Raw genomic sequence first — 24,389 nt, 5'->3', positions numbered from 1 at the left:
TTAATGTACGCCCCTGATTATCAAAGAGACTTTAACCTGTATCTGGCTGCAGCAGATACGACCATCGCAATGGTTTTAGTTCAAGAAGTCGATGGAATAGAACATCCTATTTATTATTTAAGTAAGAACTTAAATGATACAGAAAGCAAATATTCTTATGTTGAAAAACTAGCGCTTGCAGCGGTTCAAGCGATACAAAGATTTCGACACTATGTCCTCTTTCGGAAAACTACCATTCTGTCAGATTGCAACCCCATGACTTATATATTGTCACGATAGTTGCTGGGGGGAAAATATTCAAAATGGATAGCAATCCTTCAAGAGTTTGATCTGGAATTTGTAAAATCCAAGTCAAAGAAAGCTCTAGTTTTCGCAGAATTATTATGCGATCTCCCATCGTCGTCCAACGATGAAACATCCGAAGAATCAATCGTGGATGAAAGTTTGTTTCTGATATCTACAAGCAATGAGTGGTATGGAGATATAATCATTTATCTCCAAACCCAAAAATTCAGGCCAAATACCTCTCACTCCGAACAAAAACGTATTCGATACCAAGCAAAAGACTACATGATCGTCGGTGATACACTTTACCGTCGTGGTATTGATACAGTTCTGAGGAGGTGCCTCACCCATGAGGAAGCCGAAAAAGCCCTGAATGAGTGTCATTCAGGCGCGTGTGGAGGGCATCAATCTGGATATGCTACAGCACAAAAAATCTTACGAGCAGGATACTTCTGGCCAACCATGTTCAAAGATTGCATAACCGCAGTCAGAAGTTGCCATGCTTGTCAAATTTTTGATAGCAAAACCAGAAGACCACCCGCACCTTTACAGCCAATAGTTGTTGTTGGGCCATTCGCCAAATGGGGCATCGATTTCATGACATGTAACCCCACCTCGACCGGGGGGCATGGGTATGTTATAGTCGCAGTTGACTATTTTACCAAATGGGCCGAGGCGATGCCTACATTAGATAATACTGGTGAAACAGCTGCCCTTTTCTTTTTCAATCATGTAGTCGCCAGATTCGGCGTACCGCAGGCTATAGTCACAGATCATGGATCGCATTTTCGCAATCACATGATGGTTGAATTAGCTGCCAAACTAGGGCTGTCTCATGACAGCTCTACTCCATATTATCCGCAGGCCAACGGACAGGTTGAAGCAATCAACAAGGTCCTGAAGCGCATGCTGCAAAGGATGATCGGAGTTCACAAAAGAAGATGGCACCTAATCCTGTACTCAGCTTTGTGGGCTTACCGAACATCGGTAAGGAATGCAACCGGGTTCACACCCTTCCAACTGGTATATGGCCTGGAAGCAGTCTTACCAGTCCAGTGTGAAATCTCGTCTCTCAAACTCGCAATCGATCTCCTCCCCGGAACTTCAGAAGAAGAAGCTCGTTTCTTGGAATTAATCCGATTGGATGAAACCCGTCGTGACGCCGCGTTGGCTAACGAAGCCCATAAGAAACGAGTCAAGGCGCAGTTCGACAAAAATGTCAAACCCCGTGTCTTCTCGGAAGGTGACTTGGTCCTGCTTTATGACCAGGAATCCGATAAATTGGGAGCAGGTAAATTTAAGTCTTTATGGATGGGCCCCTATATTGTTAAACGAGTGTTAGCGAAAGGAGCCTACGAGTTGATGGATTACGACGAGATTCCACTGGCGCAACCTCGTAATGGGTTGTACCTCAAGCGTTACTACGCCTAGTAGTAACCAATATGCTTTTGTTATATTTTTGTTTTCGCCAAGAGTGTTTGTTTTGGTCAAGTAATCCACCTTTTTACATTTATTGCAGATGTCAAACCCATTGGAACCATGCGTTGGATATGCCGACGGAGCAAGTCGTAGTTCGCGGAATCTGTCCTCTGCAGCCTAGGCCATTTTTGATCCAAGCGGCGAGTTAGTAAGTTTCAGAGGTGTATGTACTGGTCGATCAACAAACAATATCGCTGAATATAGTGCGTTGATAGAACTTCTCTCTGATGCCATCACTCATGGTATACGCCGACTAATCGTCAGGCTAGACTCACAGCTCGTAATACTACAACTCAATGGTATATATTCCGTCCGAAACCCGGCTATTTATCGCATGTTCCTAAGGGTTAAGATTTTGGAAAGACAATTTGATCTTATTCAATACCAACATATTTCCAGAAACTTAAACACATTAACCGACTCATTAGCAAACTATGTGTTAGATAGACATTTGCAACATTTATAAAAAGAAACACATCATCAATGTTCTACATGTGGATCACATAACTCAACCAGAATAAAACTCCGAAAATCAAAAATACATATATAGTTGTTTATGGTTTACACATAATGTTCTGTAACCAAGACAAAATCGGTCATACGACCCAAAACTCAAAATGCTAGGGGGCACCCTAGTCTAATGATGCTCGTGATAGCAAGTCACAGCCTGTGCGATCATGCGTAAGAGACGAGTCCATCGTCTGGGCACACCAGTAGTATGCCGTTGTAACTGCAAAGGAAGCTCGTCGATCCTCACATCTGGAATACCGAGAGTAAGGCTCTCAACCTACTCCTGCACAGCTGTAAGAGTCTCGGCCACATCGAGGTCGCGAAGAATAACCCTTCCGGCAGCCTCTCTTGCTGGGGCAACAGCTGGTACTCTCACACGAACTACTGGACGAACAGGACCAACATCTGCATGTACACATGAGTTTGATTAGAGTCTTGATAGAACAAAGCACAAGGACATTATAAACAAGAACAGTAAACAGCAATATGGTCAGAGATTTTACCAATAGCACCCCACTGCTCGCCGTCCGGCAGTACCAAATCCGGATCACCCCGGAAGTCCATGCCAGCATATGGATATTCGGAATAGACCATCTCCTGATGATCAAACCACCTGAAGAAGGTATCAGAGAATGAAATCTTAGATTGACCGGAATGCCTAGACATATGGTCAACCCATCTCTGCATGCGTGGTTCAGTAGGAGAAGGTAAATCGAGTGCAATGTACTGCGGCTGCATCAGTGGTATCTTCTCCAAGGCAAAGGCGGTCAAAATAGAACCGAACCCAAAGTTCTTCAGCTTCCCGTTCTTTATCTTGGTCAACTGTTCTTTCATTACAAGAAGTACTGCGTCACACCAGTTGAACACCTTCGGTTGGAGGCATTCCAAGGCATGCTGCATATAGGATCTATTGGCTACATGAAGAGACGCGCTACCGGCCATCCTACCAAAAGTAAATAGGATAGTCCTAAGGGACCTATCAGTGACATCCCGGATGATGATCTTGCCGTCTTTGCTCAGCTGAGATCCTTCCCTGCAATACTAGCGGACATAATCTCTCACAGAATCGCCTCCTCGGGCCGAGCCTGACAAAGAGATGGGGGCACCCCGCCTCGACAAGCCAGTCAAGAAATAGATGTCTACTGCAGTCAAGGGGATAGATTTGCCCCTAATCTGGAAAACCTGGTTGATAGGATCCCAAGAGTCGAGCAAATACTTCAGCAAGTTAATCTGTTGTCTCATGCTAGAGATGCGGAAGAACTTCAGCAAGCCACAATTCCGCAGCGCGTTCACTGTAACAGGATCATGTAGGGCAATCATGTCCTCTTCTTCATGTTCTCGTTCTCACCATGTAAGGGTCATTTTGCTCCAATATCTCTGCAAAAACAAACAAGAGAGGAGATTAGATCCTAATTTTGATGAGAAACAGGTAAAAATTCCATCAAAAACTGTGCAACAACTTTCCTTTCTGCGCCCAACGCACCTGCAGCAGTGTTACAGGTGCGTTGAATGTCAAACTGCCTTCATAAAGACCAACATTCAGCGCAGGTTTCGATATGCCCAGGGTGCGTTGATGGCAGAACGAGCTCATCAAACCCCAGAGGCTCAGAAAAGCAGGGAATAAAGCACAGAATGCAAAAAGGAAACCATGAAATGAAAGAGCTCAGGTTTAGCTCCTACCTGGTCCAGACGGCGCCGAGAATCGTCCACAGAATCTCCCGAAATCAGCTGATGAAAATCGAGGGGGAAAACACCTCCAAAGCTCCAACAGACCAAGTTCAAACGAAATGGTAAAATGAGAGGTAAAAAACACTTTTTAATTACTTTTACGTAGTTCGAAGTAAAGTATTAGCGTTTTAATCTCGTTTTCAAGGCAAATATTGTTCATTTCTAACTAGTTTGATGAAGCAGTTGAAAAATACAGTACTATCTTTGGAAGGACAAAGCTATCTATGGTAAAAATCAAAACAAGACCACTTAATCGAGCAGTTTTAGCGCATAGTTCAAGCTCGTTAAAAAATAAACATAAGATCGAGCAAATGTTTCCACCCGCGTTTAAGCTCGTTAAAAAATGAACTATCCTCCGATAAATAACCACCGTGAATGAAGCATTTTCAGCCATTAAAGCCTTGGTCGTGTTTGCACCATCACCTCCACTTTTCCATTGGCCGATCATTCACCTCCATTTGATTGTTTACCCATTTTGAGGAACAACTACGAAGAGTGATTTCACTAGCCATCCTTGTGACACTGCCGTGATTGGAAAATTCCAAACCTTACCTGGAATCAGCTGCTACCCGTTTTATCACTCGTTCCTCAAAAGACGAGTCTCCTTTAAGCTCTTTTCATCTGACTCGTAAAATATGAAAAGATTGCCGAGTTTTGGCCTTCCAGCTCGTTAAAGCGACAGGAAGTGCTATCCCTCCTCTAGATTTTAATCTTTTTGGACCTGAGGGATTATTGCACAAAAAGATCGAGCGCTTGTTTTGTTCGGCTCGTTAAAACTATCAAAAACTCATCCCTTCTGTATTGTTTTATACTTTTTCGGACTTAAGGGATTAGATGACGAAAAAGGAATTCCGGAGTTATCTTTACGTACCTTTTCAGACTCTCTAAAAATGAAAAGGACCGAGTTATCTTTGTCGTTAGACTCGTTAAAAAGATTAATAGCGACAAACTTGTCTTTAGGCGAGAACGAGTTTCACTATCGCTAGGCTCGTTAAAACATAGCGATGGGTTTGCCCGAAGGGCAAATTATAGAACAAGCATATGTTATCCTCCTCAAGCTTGAAAAAAATAAAGAGGTACTGGTCAGCAATGACTGGGGAAAAATTGGGAAGAAAACTCAAAGAAACTTTATTGGTAGCAAGTCGCTCTTGAACATGACACTTCCACTCCGTGCCAAAGTCGGGTTGGGTTGTTTCATTCACCGGTCACATCACCATGGTCACGCCATACCATCCACATTTGGGGTAAATGCTACTGATCCATCACATAAGTGTCGCCGACACGTTCAAGAGAAGTCATCCAGAGAAGTCACCCGTGTCCCATCCACTATCATACACTATACTTCATTCTTTCATGACCGCCACCCTGAACCATATATCACCAGATCGTTTTCACCTCCATCAAAATCATTTGCTCCGTTCCATGTCATTGATGTGGGATTCTTTAAGGCCCTCCTTTGACAGATCGCTTCTTGTCGACATCAGCTCATTATCCAAGAAGTTGATCTAGGAACACCCCATTCAGTACTTTGAAGCTTGCATGCCTCAATGGCAAGTTTCTCACTTCCGGCGATAGGTATACATCAATGACCTTCGACCAAAAGATTTTGCGTGGTGTTCGACGCCAAGTCCTTTATTCACACCACGTGAATTGTACTGCAGTACCTTGAGGGTCATTATCATTATCGGTGATTCCTCTCGCGCTTGTTAACAGTTTACATCATTGACTGGTAATCAAGCGATGTCTTTCCATGTTCGACTTCAAAACATTTCTCACATGGATCGACTTGTACTTAGAGTGAAGATCGAACGAGATTGAAGACCCCGGATCTAGTTTCATCCATCCGGGCTGCGATATATATTCAGGAAAAATAAAGACATTGAAATGTACAGCATTGCAGCACAAATAATCATCCTACCAAAAGGATGATGACTTCATCAGAATCATCAGTCTACCATCAGACAATTGTCTGTCCTATGTACATGAAAATGAATTTATAAAGCTGAGCATGGGAATGCCCGCCTCAGCTAGATCATGAAAACAGTATGAAGATAATGTATTGTATTGTATCTTATTACAGGTCTCCTCCCCAGCATTAGAAGAACTTTGGATCCTCCTAATAAAGCATTTCACCCGATAAACGGCCTCATACTTTAGGGGGCAACTGTTATAGACATTTTTGTGCCTTACAGCTATAAGCATGAAATTTCCATAAACCAAGGGATCCTAAGTCCCTAAAAGTGTTGTTCCAGCTCCTAAAGAAACAAGGTCAACAAATTACAGCTTCTCCCAGAAGTTCTCCACCAGAAACTGCTCAAAACTAGTCAAATTAGGATCATTTCAGATGCTCCACTAGCTAGCTGCGTTGCAAAGCACCCAAATACACTGGCTAGGTGCATTGCAACGCACTTGAATGCACTACCAGGGTGCGTTGAGCGGGAAATGACAAGTGGCAGAGTCATTCCACGAGGTGGAGAGACGATGGAAGCTTCCAGAATCTTCTCCAATGACACTTGCCTCACTGAATTCGACCAGTGATGAGTAAGAGGCTCTCAGTCTCCAAGTGGAAGCACGAACTGACAGAGAGAAGCCACTAATCAATTCATGAGCTGACTCATCCTCTTTGCATACATCTATATATGGATCCCTCACCAAGAGATCCAGGGGCTGGAATTTTGTACATTGCAGAGAATTGCTGTTGGTTTTGTGATAGATATCAGAGTATTGGGTGATTTATGCTTTGTTAGAGGTGAAGAAGGGATTCTATGCTAGGAGGTTGATGCTGGATCAGGAATCATCGGTTGTAACTCCTCCTGGATCTTCTTGTTTTATCAATAAAACTACTTGAGTTTCTCCTACATGCTTGTATATCACTAATGTTTGTTATATTTGTATGTTTAGCTTAAATCTGATCCTAAGCTTTTTATGAATGTAAATCCATGTCTTTGTGTAGTTTCTTTCTTCTGTGAACTTGCAGGAACTTGGTGACGCTGGGCAAGTAAGGGAGCAGGTAGCTGGAAGCTGTCAAAGAGAAGAGAGATTGGATCAAAGGACTAGCGCAAGACACAGGTTGGTTCATCCTATTCATCTTCGTTTATAGTTCATAAAGGAGAATACAAGAGTAGTTTTCCCTGTTTGTTTCTGAGGTCTCTGTCACAACCCAATGGGATAGGGTCGTTCTGAATAGACACTTTTCCCAAAAACAAAAAGGATAAGCTCTTACGATTTCAAGATAGTACTAAGATCTTGGATGATATTCTTAGTAGTCAAAGGTCTCCTGCTATCAAAACTGGTCTTGGTTTTTATAAATCCACTAAAGGTGAATCTAGCTCACAAGGAGAGGCAAGAAACTCTAATGAGAAATCTGAAATGCACAACGAAGAGATGAGAAGAAAACCGCCAAGGAAAGAAATTCTTCAAAGAAAATCTTTTACTCCTCCAATGCATAATGTTGAATGTTATGTATGTCATAATCTTGGACATGTTGTAGCCAGATGTAGAAGAAGAATGGTTCAAGATCATCACATTACAGGTACTTTCAGGGATATTGTTTTTCTTGCAACATGTTTGGTCACAAAGCTGTTGATTGCTACAGAAGAAATATGAAACATGTAAAATGCTATGCATGTAACAAGCTTGGACATATAGCAAAGGACTGCAGGAACAAAGTACGGGCACCATACCAAAAGGAGAAAACATCATTACGCTTGAAGATATGGAAGAAGAAGGAAGTACAGTCAGAAAGATGTGGCACAGCACAATATACTTAGACACAGCACAACACAGACATAACAGACTCAGGGGGAGCTGAAAGTGTAAAACTTCAATGTCCCGAATCCTATACGCAAGTTTCATAAAGGGAATTCGTGTATATATGCGAGGTAGACACTGCAAAGTCGCGTATATGTCAGTCTGAGGAAAAGCAGTGGGGACAGGCTCAGAAAAAGGGTCCGATATGACTTAGTCCATTATATGCTCTGCTGAGGATGTGTGGAAATGTCTTGATACTTGTAAAATGTTTAGAAGTGTTTTGATCCTAACTTGATGATGATGATGTCTTGATACTTATTGCTGATATATGCATGATCAGATCTAACAGTAAGCATGGCACAGGTTGAGGGGGAGCATATTCCTTTAATAATGCATTGTTGGCATTATGGTTAATAGTCCTTGGTGATGATGCTTATATGGATAAATGATATATCTTGCTATGAAGTGGTTATGAGTTTTCCATGATAAAATCTCATATGATTCTTGGGGTTACATAGTTGATGTTCAAATCATATTTGTGGATTGATTCTTAGATGGTGCATATATGATGCTTACATGGTGATCTTCATAAGGATAAGGAGAAGTACAAAGCTTGAATACACAACTTCATTACTTGATGATGAGTCTCTCATATGCTGATGTCATCATATGCATAAAGATCATATAATATAGTTATGATGCAGGATTCCTATAGTTCTTGATGCTCATGTGGATGAGGATTGTTGATGTTGATGATATTGACAAAAGATCTTTAGCTCAAGATACATAGTGTTGGATACATGAATGATTACTCAATGTTGCATTGTTGGAGACATGATGATGATGAGTTCTTACCTATATGTTGATAGGTTGATACTTACATATGATGATTGATGCAGATATTCCCAAGCGATGATACATGGATGATCTTGTTGATAAGATGGCTATGGTGTTTTACACATATGATATAATGTGAATGATTTTATGATGATGAGTTGATATCTATATGCAGACATATCTTGTCATAGGACATTTACAGGTTGTTGATCTAGAAATGGTTGTACGCGAGTTTAATAAGGAGTATCCATGTATATACGCTTGTTTCTGTGGATACAGACGCGTATATGTTAATTTGAAGGAAATCAGTGGACCAAACTCAGAATGAGAAGAGTCTTATATGGGCCTGACAGAAACCATCTGGGACAGATGGAACAGGTACAGAGGGAGAACATGATTGATGGTCTAGATGTTGTTGACAGATGCTTATAAAGTAGATCATACATTGTGTATGATGACTATCATGGTCTTATCTAGATGTTTGGTTTCATGCAAAGGTCATATCAAGACTCATGATGTGATAGTGTGTCTCTATCTATTGTAGTCATTTTATGAAATCTCTTCTGGTCACATGATGTAATTTGTAACCCCTTTATGCATAAGAAGGATGATGAAATATTTCAGTCATATCAAGGTCATGTAACGACCTATGTTGGTTTCCCCACTATGCCTGGGATGAATGATGTAATGTACCTGGTTGTCATTTTCTGGTATATCCCCACTTGGTTGGGAGATGGATGTATGTATGAGTCTTTGGTGCTAGGAAGGTCACTTATGATGTATAGAGTCATGTTCTTGTAGAACACCTTTTTGCAGACCTTGCTTACAGACAGGGGGAGCATGAACAACACAATTCAGCAAGAGCATAGCTTTCAACATGTAGCATGGACAGATTGGTACACCTTGGCATATACAAAGGGGGAGCTCATTCAGAGATTTCAGCAGGTACTCAGGGGGAGTATGGACAGCAGAATGTTTATCTAGGAAAGAGAATATCTTGGTTCGCCCTTTGCCCTTGATGTCAAAGGGGGAGAGTGATTTGGTGTTGTTGCCATCAAGTCCAAAGGGGGAGATTGTTGGCATTATGATGCATGTGTTGTACTTGATGGCAACCCTCTCGTAGAAGAACAACTCACTTACTAGATGAATCTACAGAAGAGATATCAAATGCAGGACAGCTCAAAGGAATCAGATGATAGTTCTAAGTGTGACAAGTTAGCTTTGCCATCAAGTCCAAAGGGGGAGATTGTTGGCATTATGAGACAAGTGTTGTCCTTGATGGCAAATCACACAGATGACAGAGCATAGTGCAGGAGGTCAGCAGCAAGGAATTGATGATCAGACTACAAGAATGAAGAGAAAATATATATACGCGGGTTCATCGTGACTGAGCCGCGTATACCCGCGGGTTAGACGTTACAAAGGCGCGTATGCGTATACACGCACTTTCACGCAAGGAAAAGCGCGTATATGTTGGAGAACTTACTTTTGGTCTGTGGTATTTAGTCCTTGGTATTTGAACCTATGGTTTTGGACCATGGTATCTTGTCAGAAGTGTTGATCCCAAGTATTGGGTCCATGGTATTGTTTTGTTATGGTTTTGGACCATGGTATTGAGAAAGGGCTAAGACTATAAAAGGAGAAGAAGATCATTAGGCAAGAAGGGGGAGAAATTCTTGAATATCTGATGAAGTATGAGATCCAGTATGTAGGTTATGGGTTGATGATGAATTGCTTGATCTGAGCTAAGGAGGGATCTCACCGGTTGATGGAGAAAAAGATCTTAGGATAGATCAGGATCAAATGGTTTGAAATGAACTATCTCTATATGATTGATTATGTTTATTCTAGATCTGTATACTGATGCATGTAATGATCTGAACTGGGTATAACTTAAGTTTGAAATCGCTGCAAGTCATGATTGAATATTTATAGATCTGTACGCGGGTTGGCTTTGGTGTAAGCGCGTATGTACGCGGGTTTGGTTCATTGTATGAGTGTATACCATTTGAGCTATGATGTTTGAAGTTACAGGTGGTTCTTGTTGTTGATGAGTTCTGATGACAGTTTAAAGGTGTCAGTATTCTGCATATCCTGTTTGGTTGATTGTGTTTAGCTTTAGTATTGATGGATGAGAACTAATCAGGATCATAATGACTCATATTTATGTGATCTGATGGACTAGATCTGGGTGCTAACACACATATTATCCTTATATATGTAATAATCAGGATATGTCTGAAGTCAGGAAGTGCATCAAGTTATAAGTAAGTAATTGATGACATATACGCTGGTTCACCTTGGTGAAGTTGCGTATACACGTTGGTTCAACACTTCCAAGTAGCATATGCACTCTGATGCATGATTTTGATGATACAGTTGGTTCTGAATATTTTTGTAGAGTTCAGTGTTCTGTTCTGTGTTCTAGTGACTGTGTTGTTGACAGGGTTTCAGTGATTCAGAAATTGATGATGTTAGTATTGATTGTTTTGTGCTTCAATGATATTTATGGGTCCAGTATGAAAATTTGATGAAACGTGGCCTTCAGATTATAGTGTTGTGCTTCAGGAGTATCCAATCTGAAAATGTATGAAATGTGGTCCTTGGAGGGTGAAAGGAGATTGTAGGCCGGCGCCTACGTACTAGTACATCAGCTAGTACAAGAGCAAAGGGGGTAGTAGCTCCCTTCCAGTAGCAGCTAGAGAACAAGTGAAGATTGGAGCATTCAGTAGGCAGGCACCTACGTACTAGTAAATGGATCAGCTAGTACAAGAGCTAAGGGGGTTGTAGCTCCCATCCAGGAGAGTCTGGAGAACGAGAGAAGGTTGTAGCCTTCTGCAGGTAGAAGCCTGTGTACTGGTATAAGACTGCACCAGTACAGAAATATTGTAAAATGAAGTTTCTTATTAAAAGAAGATAGAGATGACTTGCAGCAGGTGGTTTTCACCCACATTGGGTTTCCACCTTATATCATGGTGTTCATGTGTGCTTCTTATGTGTGATGATCTGTTCTGTTTTACTGCACTTGCTTACTGTTCATATGGTTAATGAAGTTCTGATGCACTAACTAAATATCAACATTTAATGGATTAACTGAATCATAAGTATTCTAGATATATGCTAGTTGCATTAGACACAGTTGCGTATACACGTGGGTTCCATTAACTGAAGTAGCGTATATGTATCTAAGTATGGAAATGAAAAAGTTTTATTGATTTGATAATACTGATTCACCCCCCCCCCCCTCTCAGTGTTATTTCCAACACTTTTCGTTTGGTTTTTACTTGCTTGTAGGCTTGTCATCTTGATGTTTGATTGATCGAGCCATTGAGTGGCCGATGACACTAGGACATCTAGTTAGTCGTTCATTCAGCAGCTTGTGGACTCATCAAGTCCGGCTGTAGGTGTGTCTGCTCCTTGCATTTGTTTTTGGTCCTCTCTACGACTTTGACCTCTTTTTGAACAAGTTTGAAAAAGTTTTGTTTACTAGTTTGAACATCTTTTTCCGGCATAGATTACATTGTTGGTCTACTGTTTGGTAAAGTAGGTGTTTCATTCAATGAAATTCTATTGTCTTGTTTTCATTTGCTTGAAGAGCTCATAGTCTCAAAAAAAATTTCATTGAAAGATTGTATGCAAAAAGTCTGTTTCGTTGTTTCATGAGAAAATATGAAATTCTAGCTTGTTGCATCATTATGATTCGAATCTCTTAAAAACTAGAATTGCATCATCATTTGAAAAGGGAGAGAAATTTTTTCATTTTGAAATGACTGATAGATAAGTGATTTTCAGGAAATTAGGAATTGGAATGCATTTTTCATTAGTTTATTTTTCGAAAAAAGTGAAGTAGTGAAAGATCATTTCGTTTTCATTGGCTTGATTGTTTGCATTTGATTGAGTAGTTTCTACCCTCTCTAGTGTAGGCATTTCATCGAATTGAAAGGGTCTTGTCCCATTTAGTTGCATTTTAGGTTTTTCGAGTAGCATCGCTAAGACCTGAAAACTGAAACTTAACTCAAGATCAACTCTAAAATGAATTCAATTAACCTAATGTGCATTTAACATTAACGATCACATCTAGAAGGTCTAGGCTAGAGACATGTTCTGGCATCTGTAAACCTAGCAGTTATCGTTAGCTTCGGCATTAGACAGCGCTAGCACAATTTGTGCTCCCTGTACCGTCGTGTATATAACGGGAGAACCCACTAGGCTACAATCCTTTTATCCTTAGGAAGCCGAGTCGGCCGCCTTGCAAACATGATACACTGAACACAGCATTCGGGGAGATTGCCTGCTCGTACTTCTTGGTTCACCAGGAGGTATTCTGCAATTCACGGTTGCCTGGTAATCTTGTTTACCTAGATCATCTAGAGTAGTCATTTGATCTTTTTGACTCATTAAACTTAAAATATCATCTGAGCACTTGTCCTTTCGAGATCGTTTCCAATCGAAAGCGATAGTCATCTTTGTTTCTTTCTCAACTCTTAAAAAATGAAAGAACATCAGCCATTTATGTGTCTTAAATAATTGATTGCCCACAATCCAAAACATCCTGTTAGATTTTTAACCAAATCTTGAGTTTCCTTAAGAGGACATTTTAAAGCCTTGAAGTTAATTGTTCTGTCAACTAAGACAAGGTCATCGTGGCTGAACCATCTAGTTCACCCATTTCCTCTTCCTCTCCTCCATCTGGAACATTGTCCGAGGAGCCGCTTCCTAAGTTATCAGAGCCATTTGAGGACCAAAATGTTGAATTTGTGATTGTTTTGAGTGTTCAACTATTATCATCTCATCCTCCGCCTACTTTCGATTCAGGGTCATCTACTGATCTTGACCCAGAATTTCTGGATAATCCCGTTCGAACTCCAGATAACTCACCGACCGCTGACGGTCAGCTTAGATTAGTTATCTATCCTCTGAACCCTCTATTTGACACCGTTGAGATATCACCACAGTGCCCTTACAGTCCGTACGATCAATTGGGTGTTCCTTTGGAACTATCCCCCAGTACACGTTCGGTTGTTCGTCGTCGTTTGTTTTCAGACATGGAACCCGAAGGCAATGTTCCAGTGACCTCTCCTGATGAGTTTGAAGTCTCAACTCCACACACTATTGAGGGGGAGGAATTGCAGTTGCAATTCCCTCCCAAGGGTTTCCCTTATTCAGAAGGTATTCCCGCCAGCTTGCCACCCAGCTATGTGTCTTTGGGACACTTAGCTCAAGCACAGCTAGTGCCTCATCACTCTACCATAATTTTGTTTGGGCATCAGGCGTCAGGCCTACGTCAGGTCTATTCGTCATGAACACAACTTCCCAACTAGTTTTTACTTCAGTCTCGGTGCGGCCCACCATCTCGAAAACTCTTGTATCATCGATCCCAGTTATGCGTCAGTCTTAACCGGCAGTTTCAAAGATTGTCTCTGCTAGTTATTCTGTCCCGTTAGTCAGTGGCCAGATTGTGCCACCGCCTGGGGGACAGAACCTGAATGTCTCTATGGTCTCAGGTGCCACTAATGTGAGCGGCTCACAAGCTCACATGCTTGGTATAAACTAGCCCTCTTCTGGTATTACTTACAACCTGCTGACCCTACTGGATCAAGCAATGTCCAATACCAATAGGTTCAGAATCCTGGTGGTCCGTCTAGATCGAGCAATGTTCAGTATCAGCAACCCTATGGGGCTCAGGTCCAATACCAAAATCCTTACATTCCATATGGTTCTCAAGGGTTGGTTAATCAACCTTACACCCTCCAACCTGGGTAGTACATCCAGCCTGGCTATGGCCAGATTCAGTTCGGTAATTTCCCGGGCACTGTTCAAGTACCCTTGCAATAGTAAGGACAACTTTTGCAATAACCAGGGCAACCTTTATTGCAGCAAGGACTTTCCGTGCAACAGCAAGGGCGGATTATCCAATAGCAAGGTCACCTGCAACAATCGCAAGGTCAATCCTTTCAACAGTTGCAGCAGGTTGTACAGCAACAAATGTAATATGCTCTGCATACCTCTCAACCCATACCCTCACAGGGCCAACCTTTGCAAACCCAGGGACAAATTTTGCAACCGCAAGGTCAGCAAAACCAACCTGGGTAGCAACAACCCTTGTATACCTATCAACAAGGGCAACCCTTGCAGGGACAGGTTCAAGGTCAAGTCCTGCAGTAGCAGGTGCAAAATCCTCTTATCCAGGGCCAATAGTTTCAAAATCCTGCTGACCAAGCGCACCAGGTACAAAATCCCTACATCTAAGGGTGACAAGCATATCAACCTTATTCCCAAGGACTGCAGGTCCAAAACCCTCTTGTTCAGGGACAACAGGCCCAACAGCCTTATGTTCCAGGACAACAGGTCCCATACCCATATGTCCAAGGTCAACAGGCTCAATAGCCTGTTAACCCATACGTTTCCTATCAACAACCCATGCATGGACAGTTTCAAGGTATTCAAGATCTGAATCCTCCCTTTGGTCAAGGTAATCTGCAATGGGGGCAGCCTAAAATGCCATATGTCTAAAATCCCCCATTATGGGGTCAAAATCCTTACCAGCAGGGATGGGCTCCTCCTTATGGGCCCACCTATCGACCTCCCATGCCTTTTAACACACAATTACCTTTCTTGGCTACACTTGAGTTGCATGATATATCACGTCTTACGAATGATCTGATTCTTCATTCGTCGTACTAGCCTCTGATGTCGTCCAAGATACCAAGTGATTGCCCAAAGTTCGATGGAAAAGCTAAAGAAGATCCTCAGGCCCATGTGATGACATATCACCTTTGGTTCTCATCGAACTCATACGTGGATGATTCCATTCGTCTTCATCTTTTCCAACAAACCCTCACGGGTGCCACAACAAAATGGTACATCGAGCTACCTCGAAGTACTTTTCATGACTTCAATTCATTAGCCATGGCCTTTCTCACGCATTTTCAGCTGTCGGTTCGTTATGAAACGGGCACCTATCTGACCATATCCATGAATGGAGACGTAGAAGTTGACTGATCAAGTTTGAAATAGTTGATCAGTTGCTCACCGAATGGTTTACCAAATTGTTCGTAGCCCCAATTTCTCCTAATATAGCCATGGGTGGATGCGTCACTGAAGAGTAAGCCATTGGTCCTACCCAGTACTTGGACCTAGTCTACTCTTAGTTTGGCACCTTATACAAATTATTACCCAATGCTCCGCAGCCATCATCTGATCCCACGACATCGAAGTCACTCATTGTTCCTCCCGTTGATGGAGTTATTGGTTCAGTATCCCAGGCCCCTATCAAAACTTCTTCCAAATAGAAGTCAGTCTCGAATACTGCTCCCAACAGTTCATCTCAAAACCCTCCAGACCCTGGTAAAACCTCAAAGGTCCACGTTGTCCAATCTACCACAGCAGAAAAATCCTCAAAAGGGAAAAAGAAAGGCAAAGGCAAAGCTAAAGCCAATGCCCCGAAACAAGGTCCTCCCAAATCATCTGCTGGCGAGTCCTAGCAACGAAAACCCAAGTATCCTTGTCTCATTTTTGAAGAGGATCACTATACTAAGGATTGTCCATGACGATCCGAAGTTAGTTGTTTTCTAAAAGGGACCCCTACTGCCCTCAAAGAGCCTTTTCCATCTCAGCAGACTCAGATGGTAGACCAACCCCAATCTGCTTCCTCTGGATCTCAAGTGTTCATGATGAGCACGCCCATTAAAGTGGCTACCCGATTGAAGGATTATCAAACTCCATCCCCCACAGTAGGGAAAGAAAAAGAAGCTCCACCTTCTTCTTCCACCTTGAGTTCTGGCCCTCTGCAAATCGAGCGCCCTAGCCTTCATTTCGCTACACGTCCACCCTCTCAAGGCGTGCTACAGAAATCCTCGTATAATCCCAACGCCCGAGCCGCTCAACATTACAATATTATTGAAGATTTGGCTCAGGCACCGTTAGCTATGTCGACTCTCGAGGTACTCCAAAGTTTCCCATCGCAACAGAAATCTTTATTGTCATCTATCGGGGGCATTGATCCCACCGATTCTAATTTGATATGTTTCGATCTAGAGAACCATGTTCCGAGACTCCCTCATCAAATTTCCTTTCTTATCTAGGTAATCATTAATGAAAAGACCATCCACCGCATTGTCATCGATGAAGGTGCTTCTACCTGCATCATGTCAACTACATGCCGGAAGGCTATTGGTTCCCCTGCATTGAACCAGTCTTTGAACACATTGGAAGCTTTCGATGGGCACGATTCACAACAATGTGGTGTCTTACCCAACCTTGCCATCACCCTAGAAGGAAAGATAGTGCAAGTCGAAGTAGAGATTGTTGACGCCAATCTCAATTATAATCTTCTACTCGACCGAAGTTGGACTCATGCCATGCATGTCGTGGCCTCCTCTTTGTTTCATGTGATCCATTTTCCCCATCAAGGGAGGATTGTCACCGTTTATCAGCTATCTTTCTTTGCCTCTTCCTTGTCTGATGGCAACGTTTCATATGTCAAGCACTCTGGTGCTCCCTTTGAGAGTGTGGGGGTAGTTCTCTTCAAAGATTCTACCTTAATGGGAATTTTTCCACTCCCACCTCCTCTTGTTACCTCCATCAACATGATCTCGGTCAAATCTGATCCCTGGGTCATACCTGCGCCAGATCTGGTTGATGCTTGGGGCGACGTCATGCCGCTTAGTCCCGCCGAAGTCAATTACGTGGAAATTGTTTCAGCTGCGAAGTCTGCATCCTTTGATTCTCATATCTCGAAGACCTCTCTCGATATGTATTCTCAATCCCCCTGGCTTGGTGCTTTGAAATCATCCGATCCCTTAGTTGAGACCTTCCTCGCCGATGAAGGTATCATGGAAATCATGTCTCTCAAGGAACCGTTATGGATCGATACCCATCATCGCTCCTCGTTCTTGCCTCGCCTGGTGGTCAAGTATACCTCTTTCAAAGAGTCCTCTTCTCCATTTCCACCATCCACTGTTACTCATGAAGTATAGTCGGAAGGAAATTTGGGTAATATTACCCAAACGATGCTAATTGACATTTCTATCAAACCCATTGTCGTTGAACATGTTCATATCGGGGTATCTTGTTCTCCAGATCAGATCAAGACATATACTTATCTTTTTCAAGAATTTCGTGATATGTTTGTGTGGTCTTACGAAGAAATGCCTGGCATTGATCCCAGCATTTTGGTGCATGAAATACCATTGTATCCGAATGCGAAACTTGTTCGCCAATGGCTTCGTCTGGTGCACCCTAGGAAGGTTGCTGCTATTAAGGGCGAATTCGAAAAACTTCTCAAAGTTGGGTTCATTTATCCCATTCCCCTTACAGACTGGGTGTCTAATATTGTCTCAGTGACTAAAACATAAGGCACGATCAGCGTTTTCATGGATTATTGAGATCTTAATCATGCCTGTCCTAAAGACAACTATCCTACTCCCTTCATTGATCAAATCATTGATGAATGTGCTAGGAGTGACATATTTTCCTTTATGGATGGTTTTTCTGGTTATAACCAGATCAATATCGCACTAGCTGACCAAGAGAAGACAACCTTTATCTGCCCATGGGGTACATTCGTGTACAAGAAGCTCCCTTTCGGCCTCAAAAATGTCGGGGCCACATTTCAATGGGAAATGTCCTATGCATTTCATGATATTCGCAACATTGTCCAACCTTACTTCGATGAACTTCCTACTCATTCTCGTAATCAATGAGATCACCCAAACCACCTTCGACAGATTTTTCTACGCTGCAGACACTATAACATCCGGTTAAATCTACACAAATGTGTTTTCCGCATGGAATCAGGACCACTCCTCGGCTTCATCGTTTCCAAGGACAGGATTCGCCTAGATCCACTAAAAGTCGAGGCCCTTGTAAAATTACCCCCTCCATATTCACTACACCAACTCCAGAGCCTCCAGGGAAAGGCCAATTTTCTTCGTCGTTTTATACCCAACTATGTTGGGCTAGCTACAAGATTTACTCGGTTGCTCAAACAAGGAACACCCTTTGCTTGGGACGAGGTAGCCCAAAAATATTTTGATGATCTTAAGGCGGTCCTGATAAATGCTCCTCTATTGCATCCACCAAACTATTATCGAGATTACTTCCTTTACCTAGCCGCAGCCCCTAGCACCATAGCTATGGTGTTGGTTCAAGACAACGACGAAGGTGGTGAACACGTGATCTACTACCTGAGTCAGAATCTCCTCAACACTGAAACACATTATGCACATGTCGAGAAGTTGGCTTTGGCCGTCATCCAGGCTATTCAATGTTTTCAACATTATATTCTCTTACGAACGACTACAGTGATTTCTAAATGCAACCCTATGACCTACATCCTGACTCATCAGTTGCTAGGGAGAAAGTATTCTAAATGGATCGTTATCCTACAAGAATTCGATTTGGTCTTCACTACGGCCAAATATAAGAAGTCACTTGTTTTCGCTGAATTGATTTGTTCCCTTCCCTCCAAAGCTCTCCCTGCTGGTGTAGATGAACAACTCCCAGATGAGACCCTTTTTCTGATTAGCACCCTCGATCCATGGTACGGTGATATCATCGTGTATCTCCAAACCTCCACATTTCAATCCGCATTAACCAAAGATGATCGTCAAAGAATTCAGCATCATTCTCAACCCTACTGCATTATTGGTGATACTTTATACCATGTCAGTGTCGATTCTGTTCTTCGTCGATGCCTCACGATTGAGGAAGCTGAAAGAGCTCTCAATGATTGCCACTCCGGGGCATGTGGTGGTCATATGTCTGGTTATGCTACAGCTCAGAAAATCCTTCGCACTGGTTATTTTTGGTCATCCATCTTCAAAGACTGCATTCTTGCTGTCCGCAAGTGTCACGAATGCCAAATCTACCAACGCAAGATGCGCGCCCCACCCGCTCACCTACACCCCGTCATTACCGTTGGTCCCTTTGCCAAATGGGGCATCAATTTTATGACATGTAACCCTCGTTTGGCCGGGGGGCATGGATACATTATCGTTGTTGTGGATTACTTCACCAAATGGGCCGAAGCAATGCCTACATATTCTGCAGATGGTAAGACGACAGCTCAATTCCTTTTTAACCATGTTATTTCCAGGTTTGGCGTACCCCAAGCCATTGTCACAGATCATGGCTCCCATTTCAGAGATTACATGATGGCAGAACTGACATCTGCATTAGGCTTGCGCCACGATGGCTCGACCCCATATTACCCTCAAGCCAGTGGCCAAGTTGAAGCCGTGAAAAAAATTTTGGTCACCATCCTTCAACGTACTATTAGGATGCAAAAGTCAAATTGGCATCTCATGCTTTTTTCAGCTTTGTGGGCCTACCGAACTTCAACCAAAGACGCCATTGGTTTCACACCATTCCATCTGGTCTATGGTCTGGAAGCAACATTGTCGATCAAATGTGAGATTCCTTCACTTAAGTTAGCTGTTGAACTCCTCCCTGAAACATCACCTCAAGAGGAACGCCTCTTATATTTAGAACGACTGGACGAGACTTGTTGTCTCACTGCCATGGTCATCAAAGCACAAAAGAAACGGGTCAAAACCCATTTCGACCAGTCGGTCTCCCCTCACGCTTTCTCTGAGGGTGATTTGGTCCTGTTATACGACCAAGCTAATGATAAGTTGGGGGCAGGCAAGTTCGAACCTATGTGGCACGGGCCCTATATTGTAAAACGTGTTTTGCATAAAGGAGCCTATGAACTTATTGATTATGAAGGAAATCCTCTCGATAAGCCCCACAACGGGCTTTACCTCCAAAAGTACTATGCTTAGGTAATCTTGCATGGTTACTTATGTACATTAGTGTGTGATTCATTTCTATATAGCGTGGTTTTGTGTGAAATTTTTCAAACACCCTTCCTGTTTACTATGCTTTTCTTGCTTTACAAATGTATGTAGCTCCTCACATTTGTTTTGCTAATGGTGCTTGCCAAAGTACCTAAAACCTATCATCCATGGCATGGGCTATCTACAACCCTAACGGTGAGTTGATTGACCTTTAAGATATCTGCCTAGGTCGTACAACCAACAACATTGTTGAGTACAGTGCGGTCATCGAACTGTTATCAGAAGCCATCAGTCTGGGTTTCAGAGAATTGGTTGTCAACCTGGATTCACAGCTTGTCGTCCTTTAACTCAATAGGTAATATTCCGTCAGGAACCATCAAATTTTATGAATGTATCTTCATATTTGTCTATTGGAAAGACATTTTGATTATATTACATATCATCATATTCCTAGACGCATGAATACATTAACAGATGCATTAGCTAATGACGTGTTGTATAGACATTTGCGAACATGTAAAAGATAAGACAAACCATTTGTACCATAATAAACATGAAAATACAACATATATATGTGTGTGTGTGTGTGTGTGTGTGTGTGTGTGTGAGAGAGAATGTTTGATACATCAAAACCCAAAAAAATAATATGTATGTCCATAACAACATCGGCGGCTCGCAGGCCTCATATATTCGTGGCGTGTAGGCCTCAAAAAATATGAAAGTGTTGGACTTAGGAACTACTCAGCATGGTGGTCATGATAGCATGAGACAGCTCGTACGATGCATCCCAACAATTGGCGGATCTGATCTAAGACTCCCACTATGTGCCTCTGGTACCGCCAAGGCATGTCTCCTATTCAACCATACTATGGGATACCATGAGTCAACCCCTCGACGTTCCTCGCAATCTCCTCCTCGTTATCACTCCCTTCTTGATAAGGGGCGACAACATCAATAGGACAGGGGTAGCGCCTAGCTATCGGGGACATCTCGATTGGCCGCTTTGGTCCAACATCTGCATACACAAGTGAAATGTTATAAGGATTCATATACCATAAACAATTTAAAAACATCAAAATCAAAAATTTGATTTGGTTTTTACCTTCATCATCAAAGTCCTCCCCATCTGGCAAGGGCATATCTGGGTCTCCACGGAAATCAATGTTGTTATACGACTAGTCCTCCACGATGATTTTCTGTCATTGTAGCCATGAAAAGAATGCTAGTCGGTAGGACATCTACTGACCCCTAGTGATCCTAGGCATCAAACAACTCCAGTGGGCCATCCGCAGATCGCGTGGCACAGGAGTGTTAACACCCAGGTTGTTCCCTTTGACTCCCAAGGGAATACGGGGGTAACCACTAACCAATCTTTGGATTACAGCTCCTAGCCAAACTGTAATCAGAGAGGGCTCTCTCTTTATGATTTGTCTCTGTTCTGATAGTATTTTAGGCTAGCTGTGATGTTCAGGTTTTGGTTTTATGTTTTGGTTGAGGGATCTCTTCTGTACCTAAGGTGGAAACCTTCAGATAATTCTAGTCCATTGGGCAATGGAGTCTTTGGTTACTGGTTGTTTGAGAGGAAGATTGGGATTGCTGAAACTGCAGGGCCTTTTGAATATCTCATGAAACAAACTTGATATTATAATGATGAAGTGTGTTTAACCAGTGAAAAGCAATTAAGAATTTTCCACTAAGCTTGGTTGTGAGAAAGAGATGTATTGTAAAGGAGCAGATTTGAATTCCTAAAACAATAACCACTGTGAAAGATACAGTGTAGAGGTGCAGCAATTAAGAATTACACCTTTATGACCATAACTGAGAGAAACATTTATAATAGCATAGATTGAATTCAGGGTATTCTATGAATAAATCTTGGAATTAGTCTTTTTCTCTGCCATTAATTGTGAGATCTAGAAAATGGATGAGTTATGAGAAAATAACAGAAACAAAAATAACGAAAGTTTAAGGAAACTTATTGAGCCATGAAAACACGCAGGAATCCTGTAGCACACAGCAATCGCATTACAACCCCTCAGACCACACAGACTTTGGAAATTCCATCGGCCTTTGTATTAAACTCTGAAAATTTACAGCAAAAGAACTCTTGAAGAGAAATCAACAACAACCCCTGCAAACTTATGCGAGGGGGAATATATACAAACGCTCATACAAAATATCTGAAGCATTGAGTCATCTGAGAAATGAATACGTTCACCAACTTTTCAAGATAGCAGATAAGAAAGTTATTACATCATTGAATACAAAATAAATGCTCTTTATATCTGTCAGGAGATACTTTGACCTTTGGAGGCCGCTGAGTCGGTCTGAAAGTTCTGCTTTAATGCTGGAAATGTGCCTTTATGGCTGTCGTGCTGTAGCTTTTCGGCCCTGTTACCTGTTAGCTGTCAATCTTGCTTTGTTGGCCGAATATGATCTGCTGAGTTGGCTCAGCCCTTCCCTTTTATGCATGCTGATTTTACTAAGTTTTCCTGTGCATGACCACTTATGAATTTGAACAAAAAAACTTGATTTACAGGCTCTGGCTTACAATATCAGCTGTATCATTTTGGTCCAGTATTCCTATGTGGGCAATTGATGTCTCAGAATTGCCTCTAAAGTCTCATCTGCCTCTGTGTATTTATAGAAGTTTGGAGGCACTTCAAACAGATGTTTAATTTCATTCATTATAAAGAATAAGTTCTCTACCCTGTTGAATAGACTTTGTCCTGTTGCTGGCCCTGTTTCCTCTGAGGTACTGGGCCTTTCAGTGATCTGATTTGTGGCGAATGTGTTAACCCTCTTGGCATACTGCTCATGTGTAAGTAGCCTTCCTGCGCTGTTCAGTAAGCCAGGGAGACCTCTGTTTTGCAATGCCACAAATTTGTCCATGAATCTATTGACCTCTGTCTGCATGTCCTGGGTCCTTCTCTCTAGTGTCTGCACTAGGCTTCTCAGTGTTAGGACCCTCTTTATTAGCTGGATGGTCTCAGTTCTGCTTGAGATTCCCATTGCTGCCAGTTGAGCACTTGTTCTGTTATTAAGCACATTAATCATTCTATTGGCAACCTCAGGCATATTGCCTAGAGATGCCCTCGATCTCTGGATTTCTCTGTGTGCTTTTCCTATGAGCTCTATTTGCTCATGAATGGTCTCAATGTATTGCCATTGATCAGTGATTGATTGGCCAATGTTGGCCCATAAAACTGTCTTAAGCTCAGCTGTCACTTTATCAAGTGTGAGCTCCTTCTCCAGCTCTTTTATCTTATCCTTAAGGGCCTTTATTTCCCTGCCCTTTTCTGCTACAGTCTGCTTGGATTTGTCATATCTTTCATTCAACTTGACCAAATTCTCCCTGGCCTCTTTTAACTCTGCCATTTGGGCTTCCAGGGCTTGGATTTCATTCTTGAGCTTCTGCATGTCCAGGCTTGGAGCCTGCTCTGTTGTTGGCGCTGGTGCTGATGTAGATGGTGTTGTCTGATCAGTAGGAGGAGCCATAGTCTGAGGAGGTTCCTCCAGATTAATTATTTCTGGAGGAGGCTGAGATGTTTGTCCTCCTTCTTTTTGTTGTAATGCTGCCTGCAGTGCAGCCTGTGCAGCCTCTGATTCTCCCAATTTTTCTTGTGTTTGGATCAGCTGTTTGTATAGGGACACTAGCATAGCTGCTGCATCTTGATCATGTCTCAGCTGAGCAACTTCCTCTGTTTGTGGATGAATGGTTGCTGGGACTTTGACCATCTTCCTAAGGGCTGCCATGTCTGCATCCCTCAATTTCAACAGTGCTTGAATGGCTTTGGTGTCCTTGGGATCATGCCCAAGTTCTATGATTATCTCCTCCAAGGCTTTGATTCTGTTATCTTTTGCTTGAGAGGATGCCCTTTCCAACTCAAGCTGGGCAGCTGTATTATTTAGGCTATTTTCTAGCCTGTAGTTATCCAATGTCTTGTCTGCCAAGGAGGCATACACCATCTCACCCGTTTGTTTATGTAATTCGATCTG

Source organism: Pinus tabuliformis, chromosome 9, assembly GCF_031772625.1.
Source record: "Pinus tabuliformis cultivar Carrire ecotype Pingquan chromosome 9, CPIR1, whole genome shotgun sequence".
NCBI classification, from domain to species: Eukaryota; Viridiplantae; Streptophyta; class Pinopsida; order Pinales; family Pinaceae; genus Pinus; species Pinus tabuliformis.
This window is presented reverse-complemented; position numbering follows the sequence as displayed.